Source organism: Leuciscus leuciscus (assembly GCF_965113295.1).
Source record: "Leuciscus leuciscus genome assembly, chromosome: 5".
Taxonomy (NCBI): domain Eukaryota; kingdom Metazoa; phylum Chordata; class Actinopteri; order Cypriniformes; family Leuciscidae; genus Leuciscus; species Leuciscus leuciscus.
Genome location: NC_138729.1, coordinates 53,527,884 through 53,535,383, shown reverse-complemented (window position 1 = coordinate 53,535,383; position 7,500 = coordinate 53,527,884). Strand labels below are relative to the sequence as shown.

Here is a 7,500-nt window from a genome sequence, read left to right as displayed (position 1 = left end):
ATCTGCATCTGTTGCAGTGCATCGGCTCGATCAAGGACAGTTACGGGGATTCGTTCAACATTTTACGTTTAATTAACAGAAATATTTATTTATTCATGTTCTCTCAAAGTTATAAACAAACGTTCTTCCAGTAACATCAATAGAACGTTCGTTATCAAAGTTATCTGATCTTTAACAATGTTCTCAAAACGTTATTGAAAAAAACACACATTATTTATGCATCATTCATGGAACGTTTTTTACCTGGAACGTTTTAGTTGGATGTTCATCTAACGTGTTTTTAAATGTTACTTCTTGTTTCAAAAGAGAACGTTCAGAGAACATTTAAAAGTAACGTTCCATAATGTGTGCAGAATGGAATGTTCCCTTAACATTCATATAACCAAGAAAAAGCATGTTTGACACATTAAAAATAAAATAAAATAAAAATACTGGATGCTTTGAACATTCATAAAAAAACGTTTTCATAACTGTATGGGAACATTAGCAGAACGTTCTTAGAACATTTATTTTTTGTTAGCTGGGAAGTTCCAGGATTGTTCAAAGGAACACAGTCTAGAATAGAGATGAGAGGATATAAATATGCAAACTTCATTCTCTTTTAATCAGATTAACATATAACTCCTATATCATAAAGCTCATATTAACCAGCTGTTGTTCCTTCAAATAATGAATCTCTTATAAAGTGACTTTTGTGAGTAATAATATAAAATAGTATAAAATTGTTATATTGTAAACGTGTGGGAAACATCAGTTTATTAATTAGAATTGATTCAGGGTTAGTGTTTGTCTTCAGTTGTGTGTCTGAGTGTGTGTTTGTTTGTTTGTTTGTTATGATCTCTGATCTGAGAGTGTGTGTTCGCACTGATGCTGATGGTGTGTGTTTGAGAGTGTGTGTGTGTGTGTGTGTGTGTGTGTGTTCACACTGATGCTGATGGTGTGTGTGTGTGTGTGTGTGTGTGTGTGTGTTCACACTGATGCTGATGGTGTGTGTTTGAGAGTGTGTGTGTGTGTGTGTGTGTGTGTGTGTGTGTGTTCACGCTGATGCTGATGGTGTGTGTTTGAGTGTGTGTGTGTGTGTGTGTGTGTGTGTGTGTGTGTGTTTGAGAGTGTGTGTGTGTGTGTTCACGCTGATGCTGATGGTGTGTGTTTGAGAGTGTGTGTGTGTGTGTGTGTGTGTGTGTGTGTGTGTGTGTGTGTGTGTGTGTGTGTTCACGCTGATGCTGATGGTGTACTGACGGTCAGGTCACAGACGGACAGATGCTCTCTGGGTAATGCCGTACAGAAGCTCCAGCACCTGCTGCTTTCATGCAAATGCACAATTATGTTTATACACTGATTGATAATTCTCTCCAAACATCTGAATTGGAAGCAGATGTGTGTGTGTGTGTGTGTGTGTGTGTGTGTGTGTGTGTGTGTGTGTGTGAGTGTGTGTTATAGATGTACGTGCTTTCCTTCTCTAACATGTGGAAACACACACACACTGAACTGTGTTTCTTAATGAAACACCAGTTGTTCATGACTGACTCGAGCTTCTCGACACACTCGTCTTGTAGAGATGAAGCTTCTCTGTCGGCGTCGCTGAAGAATCTTCCATGAAGAACCTTCCCATCCCTGGAATCTCTCCAGGTTCTTTATTGTGGAAAACAGTTGTGTTCACTGAGAGGTTTTTACTGTGTGTGTGTGTGTGTGTGTGTGTGTGTGTGTGTGTGTGTGTGTGTGTGTGTGTGTGTGTGTGTGTGTGTGTGCCTGCATCTGCGTGTGTGTGTGTGTGTGCGTCTGTGTGTGCGTTTCAGTGTGTGTGTGTGTGTGCGTGTGTGTGTGCGCATGTGTGTGTGCGTGTGTGTGTGTGTGTGCGTCTGTGTGTGCGTTTCAGTGTGTGTGTGTGTGTGTGTGTGTGTGTGTGTGTGTGTGTGTGTGTGCGTCTGTGTGTGTGTGTGTGTGTGTGTGTGTGTGTGTGTGTGTGCGTCTGTGTGTGCGTTTCAGTGTGTGTGTGTGTGTGTGTGTGTGTGTGTGTGTGTGTGTGTGTGTGTGTGTAAGCAGAGTGTGTGTGTAAGCAGAGGTGTGTGTAAGCAGTGTGTGTGTGTGTAAGCAGTGTGTGTGTGTGTGTGTGTGTGTGTGTGTGTGTGTGTGTGTGTAAGCAGAGGTGTGTGTGTAAGCATAGGTGTGTGTAAGCAGTGTGTGTGTAAGCAGTGTGTGTGTGTGTGTGTGTGTGTGTGTGTGTGTGTAAGCAGAGGTGTGTGTAAGCAGTGTGTGTGTGTGTGTGTGTGTGTGTGTGTATGTAAGCAGAGGTGTGTGTAAGCAGAGGTGTGTGTAAGCAGAGGTGTGTGTAAGCAGTGTGTGTAAGCAGAGTGTGTAAGCAGAGTGTGTGTGTGTGTGTGTGTGTGTGTGTGTGTGTGTGTGTGTGTGTGTGTGTGTGTGTAAGCAGAGTGTGTGTGTGTAAGCAGAGTGTGTGTGTGTAAGCAGAGTGTGTGTGTGTGTGTGTGTGTGTGTGTGTGTGTAAGCAGAGTGTGTGTGTATGTGTGTGTGTAAGCAGAGTGTGTGTGTAAGCAGTGGTGTGTGTGTGTGTGTGTGTGTGTGTGTGTGTGTGTGTGTGTGTGTGTGTGTGTGTGTGTGTGTGTGTGTGTGTGTAAGCAGTGTGTGTGTGTGTGTGTGTGTAAGCAGAGGTGTGTGTAAATAGAGGTGTGTGTAAGTAGAGGTGTGTGTAAGCAGAGGTGTGTGTGTAAGCAGTGTGTGTGCGCAAGCAGAGTGTGTGTAAGCAGAGGTGTGTGTAAGCAGAGTGTGTGTAAGCAGAGGTGTGTGTAAGCAGAGGTGTGTGTGTAAGCAGTGTGTGTGCGCAAGCAGAGTGTGTGTAAGCAGAGGTGTGTGTAAGCAGAGGTGTGTGTAAGCAGAGGTGTGTGTGTAAGCAGAGGTGTGTGTGTAAGCAGAGTGTGTGTGTAAGCAGTGGTGTGTGTGTGTGTGTGTGTGTGTGTGTGTGTGTGTGTGTGTGTGTGTGTGTGTGTGTGTAAGCAGTGTGTGTGTGTAAGCAGTGTGTGTGTGTAAGCAGTGTGTGTGTAAGCAGAGGTGTGTGTAAGTAGAGGTGTGAGGTGTGTGTAAGCAGAGTGTGTGTGTAAGCAGAGGTGTGTGTAAGCAGAGGTGTGTGCAAGCAGAGGTGTGTGTAAGCATAGGTGTGTGTAAGCAGAGTGTGTGTGCAAGCAGAGGTGTGTGCAAGCAGAGGTGTGTGCAAGCAGAGGTGTGTGTAAGCAGAGGTGTGTGTAAGCATAGGTGTGTGTAAGCAGAGGTGTGTGTAAGCAGAGGTGTGTGCAAGCAGAGGTGTGTGCAAGCAGAGGTGTGTGTGTAAGCAGAGGTGTGTGTAAGCAGAGGTGTGTGTAAGCAGAGAAAACTGAAATATTGCTCAAACTCGTCCTGAGCCTAGAGATGCGTGGAAACGTGGTTAGTGATTCACACACACACACACACACACACACACACACACACACACACACACACTGACGGAGTTTAAGAGGAGAAAACACCACGACTCCAGAAGCAGCGACGAGTAAAACCTGAACCCGGATCGATCCGGAGTGAGAGTGTGGAACTGGATCCAGAGAGAGAAAAAGAGATCGAGATGAAGAAGTCACAGAATGAAAGAGCCCTGGAGCACAGACGCACACACACACACACACACACACACACACACACACACACACACACACACACACACACACACACACACACACACACTGAAACGCACACACAGACGCACACACACACACACACACACACACACACACACACACACACACACACACACACACACACACACACACACACACACACACACACACACACACACTGCTTACACACACACACACACACACACACACACACACACACACACACACACACACACACACACACACACACACACACACACTGCTTACACACACACTCTGCTTACACACACACTGCTTACACACACACACACACACACACACACACACACACACACTGCTTACACACACACTCTGCTTACACACACACTGCTTACACACACACACTGAGTCACTGCAACATCATGCATTTATTTCCTTTTGTTTTTCATAGAGGATTGTTTTGTTTGTGTGGAATGTTTGAAAATATCAGAGTATTTGCATGTCATTTCTCTCGTTAGATTGTGTTTTATGGCTTTGAGAATGAGTTGTAAATGCAGCTCTTTGTGAAGTAGATGTGTTTATGAACGTGTATCTACATTATACATATAATGGAGTAACAGCACGCTTATCCGGAATCGCTTTAGTGCAACAGTGAAATAACAAGTTATTATTGAGTAAATTATTTTATTTTTGCTTTGCCAATGAAAATAGTTGCGAACGAACCACTGCAGTGTTTCACTCCTGAATGATTCAGTTTCATCGTTTAAATGAGTGATTCAATGACTGGGGGGTTAGGGTTAGGGTTAGGGTTAGAGTTAGGGTTAGGGTTGTGTGTGTGTGTGTGTGTGTGTGTGTGTGTGTGTGTGTGTGTGTGTGTGTGTGTGTGTGTGTGTGTGTGAGTGAGAGAGTATGAGTGAATGAATCGTTTAAGTGAATGATTCAATGACTCACAGTCGCTTGTTTAGTTCTTGAATGAATCAGTGCTGTTGAACGAATCGGTTGAATGAATAAACTCATTTATAATACAGTCACTTGTCGCCACCTACTGGTGTAACTGTGTAACTCTCAGAAAGAGTCACTGTAAAATCACAGACTAGAGGTTTTAAATGATAGGATGAGAATTAACTGATGTTTAACTCTTGTTTATTCATTTAACAGATGTTTGTTCTGAAACACCCTGCAAACGAGAGCACTGAATGAGTTCAGATAGGAGCATTAGTGGAGCTTTAGTGGAGCATTATTGGAAATGCTGATTTGAAGCACTGATCTGATCAAGTAGTGTTATTTAATAATCAGAAACCAGTTTCATCTGATCCTTTGAGCTCGTCAGTCTTCGAATCTCTGAACTTGTCTTTGATTTAGAGACTTTGACGTGTTGTTTGAAGCTCATCTGCAGAATCACATGCAGAACATTATGACGGACAGCTGTCAATCACAGCATCAAGACAGACGCCTTCTGTATCAGACAGCCTCATTATCAGATCCGTGTGTAATGTAGACTCAGAGATGAAGTCGAGATGCGTTCACCTGAGAAGCAGAAGGCCTGGATGTGCAGTGCAACTCCAGCATTACAGCGTTTACCCGAGGTTTAAAGGCCCAGAGTCGGTCCAAGATGGCGTGCTGTGCTTTTCATTTTCATACTCATCTCAAGAGCTCTCCAGCTCAACAGTTCATCGTGCTGTGAATGAATAATTACACGTATTTCCAGTAGAGGCTCCTGTGATGCTGTGATCCTCGTCCCACGTGATCCCAACGCTCCTGAGCATCACTAATCTTTATAAGTGCTCATAAATTTCACTAAGAGCCTTGTTTTACAGCCACACACACACACACACACACACACACACACACACACACACACCTCTGCTGTCATGAGGCTTAAACACTGATTCAGGGTCAGTGATGCACCGCCAATAAAAACATGTTCTAAGAATGTTTTGCCAACATTCCCATTAAGTTATGAAAACGTTATTCCGCCGTATATGAGCATGAAGATTTTTCTTTCTTTTGCATTTCTTCAAACACGGGAACGTCACTTTTACTTCAGCTCAGTCGATGTTTTTGTGCGAACAGAACCGGCCCTGAAAGAGGCGTGCGTCACTTCCCACGCACACGCTTTTATAAAAATAATTTATAAATTGATTTATGAATTATAAAAAACACACTTGAGGGGAGAGTGTGCATCTGTAAGTAACTCTGATCATGCGTACGAACATTAGAGACAGAGCTTTATGGCGACACCGATGGAGATCTGAGGAACTGATGAAGGAAAAACACTTTAATATTCATTATGAGTCCTGGGGCCCTATCTCGCACCCAGCGCAATTGCCTTTGTACACGACGCATGTGTCATTCCTATTTCTCACCCGACTCACAGCGGACTTTTCCCTCCACAGACGCACGTCGGTAAATTAGGGAATGAACTTGCGCTCCCGGGGGCAGTTCAGGGAAAAGAGGAGGCGTGTTCCGGCGCAAACGTTCCCTGGTGCTATTTTGCAGTTTCAGAAAACAATTCCTCCACTGACCAGGAGAAACCTCGTCTAAAGTCAGCGGCGCGTTGCACATGTTATTCAGATGCTATTTTAAGGGCACATGCTTGGCCATAATGTAGCGTGAGCACAACACACACACACTTTGCTTCTCTCATCTACACAGAAGCAGCAGTTCTCATTTTTAGAAAACCATACATTATTACAAGGAAAAATATTACCACACGAGGGAAATCATTGTTGTGTCCATGAAGATGTGATAAAATAGGCATAAATCTAGCTTACACATTTACCCAGATTATCATACGCCTGTTTAACCGAAGCTAATTTGTGTGTGTTTCTCCATCCCCAATGTCACTTCTCTGTGTTTTACGGCCCTGACGAGAACGTCGGTCTCCTCGGCTGTGAACCGCTCCTGGCGTGCGTCTGGCAAATCCGCCGTTATAATAGCAAACCGCCATGGAACAAGCGCGCTACCCACACCTATGAGTAATGAAGCTACTTCAGACCAACACATTTTAGATTTGCGTCGGAGAGTCATTTATCCCGCCGGTATAATAGCAACAGCGCCGAGACCCGCCCACAAAGTTACTTGTGTTTCGCGCTTGATACTCGCGTTTCAGATCGTTAAAATAGGGCCTTATATCATAAATACAGTGATGTTCACAATAACAGTTTAAATCAATAAAATAATGATTTTACATCTGATATACACATTTAGATTAAATACGGCATTCTCATTAATGGAGTTAAGCACTTAAATTACATCAAATCATTACCTAGAAGTAACAACATTTTTTATATTGTAATAAATAGTAATATGAGTAGTGTATGCACTGCTGTTGAACACTTCTCCTGAGGAACGCTGTGTGTTAGTGTTTGTTTTAACTCACGGTCTGAGGAAATATTGATAATGATCAATAATGCACAATAAGGCCTGTCTGTTCCCATTACAAATATAAAGCATTTAAAAACACTATTTGGCCGGTGGAAAAGATTGAGGAGAACTTTCTCTGAAATGTATTTTATACTATTGTATTAATTTATTTGTGATTATTTATAATATTATATAATTTAATTTATGAGTTTAGCCAGAACCTGCGCAAAATTCCCTTTATAATCCCAGTTAACCGGAAGATTGTGTTCACATGCGTCTCCTCCCCGAAATAACCATATATGAGCTTACAGCGCCTCGTTTGACTATGCATATCCTCATCTGCATATCATTTGCATATGCATATTCATATTCTAAAACAGGGCTTGTTCTAAAACAAGATTTTGTAGCAATGTAATGTAATGTGACGCACATCTGTATCATATTTTCATAATGTCTTGTAAACATGGAATCACTTGCATGAATATGCATATGCAAA

The 7,500-nt window shown here is 42.7% G+C and overlaps 1 protein-coding gene across 2 annotated transcripts in view; it reads left to right on the top strand.

Annotated features, from left to right (window-relative positions):
* Positions 1-7,500, top strand: part of dcc (DCC netrin 1 receptor) — a 254,731-nt gene that overhangs the window by 1,120 nt on the left and 246,111 nt on the right. The gene's annotated exons all lie outside the window — the stretch shown is intronic.